Here is a 2699-nt window from a genome sequence, read left to right on the forward strand (position 1 = left end):
GGAGGGGGACACACGTACAGCCTATTCGGATTTATATCCGACCAGGGGACTAGAGGACTCTTTGGCGATCGACCGGTTTTACAGGCTGCGCGTTTTCGCGGAACAACGTCCGGCCCCGGGAGATTTTTCCATTTTTTCCGGCAACAACCCCTTGTACCACTCTCTGGATGACTTCTCACGTTCACCCTATCCGGATTCGAATTGCTACATTTTTACAGACGGTGCAGGCCTGCACGTGTTTCCTCTCGAATGTGCATAATGTGCCGCGGGCCTTTCTTTTATTGCGCCAATGAAAGAGCGCGGAGATAAGACATCCGGGCAGCAAAGGGGTTGCTACCGTTCACCCTTAACACGGTCGTCGGCTCGCTTCGTCGAAGAGGATCGAGCTTTGCTGCAAAGTTGCTTTGTTAACTGGGCTCTCCTATGTAGGGATAGGCGTAATCTCTCCATTCATCGTTATGTGCGTATATTTCTTATTTTCATGCATTTCTCTCTCTTTTTTTTTTTTTTTTTTTTGGAAAGAACATTCTTTACTCGAAAGTCGAATTGTTTGGGAGAAAGAGATTCGAAAAATTGTTGGTAATCAGAGAGAAGAGAAAAATTTGTTCGATGAAATTTGCTAGTTGAAATTTTGGCTAGAAATTTTGGAATTTTTTCTTTTTTTTCGCCACAAGGCTCGATCATCCTCGCCATCGGTGTTTAAATTAAATTTTCTTTTCTTCTTTTTTCCCATCGTCGAATCGACGTACACACGTATTTATCTAAATTTATACTTTCATCGGCTTACAGATTTCTTTTACGCGAAGCACACTGATCCGTCGTACATTGTCACACATTGTCGTACACGGTTTCCTTCGGCTTTACCTCTTCAACGAAGATACGAAAATAAGGGGAAGTCGATCCCTAACGATTGCTACGAAAAATGCTACTTTGTGTCTAAACGCATACGATTCACGATACCGTGTAAAAATTGTCGCCGAGACACTTTTCAAGATCAGTCGAACGATTCTCACAGAACCAATTTACTATAACGTATAATCTTAATAATCATATATATTTTTTTATCTTTTCTTATACACATATGTAAATAAATAATCGTTTCGTAGATCGCAGGAAAGGTAATTCTTACGTAACTTTCCCGCGATCTCAAATAACCGAAAGACACGAAACACGGAACAGAAAAATTATAATCAATCTCTCTTAACCCTATACGTACGAACGAAGTATTTACAAATTTCAACCACGTGTGTGTGTATTCTATGCATTTTCACGCGTTTCTCGAGAAAAGCAACGTGATATATCTGTTTTTTTTTCTTTTTTCTTTTTTCTTTTTTTTACCTTTTTCATTTCATTTGGCACTTGGTTATTCAGCGTTCCTAATTAATCCCCTCGTAATAATAAATGATTCGACTCGCCGAATAATAATAATAATAATAATAATAATAATAATAACAATAATAATAATAATAGTAATAGTAATAATAATAATGATATAATAATAATAATAATAATAATAATAATAATAATAATAATAATAATAATAATAATAATAATGATAATAATAATAAAAATAATAAAAATAATAATAATAATCGATAGATCGGGACAGGAGCAACCGCCTCTTCCGCTCTTCGAAAAATATTCGCATCGCCATCGTGTCGTTAAAAGTCATCCTTCTTCTTATCTTTTTTTTTTTTTTTCCGTCTGGCCTTTAACGCGATTATTCGGTACGGATAAAGAAAAAAAAAAAAAAAAAAAAAAGGAGCCACGATTGTTCAGGGTTCGCATGATCTAATTGAACTCGAAGAGAAAAAGAAGAGACGAGAGAGAAAGAGAGCAGGGGAGAAACAGGGATGGAGATATTCGTCCCGACTGGAAGAGCAAAACGGAAGTCGACATTAGCAGTTGATGCGCCGCTCGTTGAAAACGGATGTTCGAGATCCGACCGATAGGCTTCGGCTACCGTTCTCCCGGCATTTTTAACTACGAGATAAATTATTTACAACGCGAGCGAATTATTAAACGCCACTTTTTTTTCCCCCGTCTTGTTTCTCGGATTCAGGTACGCGTGAAAAAAAAAAAAAGAAAAAAAAAAAAAAAAAAGAAGGATAATAATTTATGTACAAAACGAATCTCTAATTGCCTCCAGGCATTTAGAAAACTTCTAACGTCTTCGTTAACAACTATTTATATAACAGATAATACGATTGCAACTTTTATAGCAGAATAACGCTTACGACTTAACGTTTTATTTCATTCGATGCGTGTCTAGCTCCTCGGAATCGATTCACGTGAATTGTTCGGTCTCTCTATTTTTTTCTTTTTTTTTCCTTTTTTTTCTTTTTTTTTTTCTTTTCTTTTTTTTTTTTTCTTTTTTTCCTCGTTCCCTCGGTTATTGACGATTCCACGAGTCGGTCGGGGTATATAATCGAGAAATCGAAGATCGCCTTCGGGTTGCATTCGACAGGTGTTCGGTGTGTGACAGTCGTTCGGTGAATGGAAATTACCGGTTTCTCCTATTCCCTCTCTTTTCTCTTTCTCTCTCTTTCTCTTCGTCTCTCGATTCGACGCACTCTTTATTTCGTGACGTCGAATCACGTTCGTTCGAACACGCTCTCGTGGACTCGACGAGGAATCTCGTACAAAAAAAAAAAAAAAAACGAAACGAAAATACAAATAAATAAGGAAAAATCGACGAA

Source organism: Apis dorsata, unplaced genomic scaffold (assembly GCF_000469605.1).
Source record: "Apis dorsata unplaced genomic scaffold, Apis dorsata 1.3 scaffold_209, whole genome shotgun sequence".
Taxonomy (NCBI): Eukaryota; Metazoa; Arthropoda; class Insecta; order Hymenoptera; family Apidae; genus Apis; species Apis dorsata.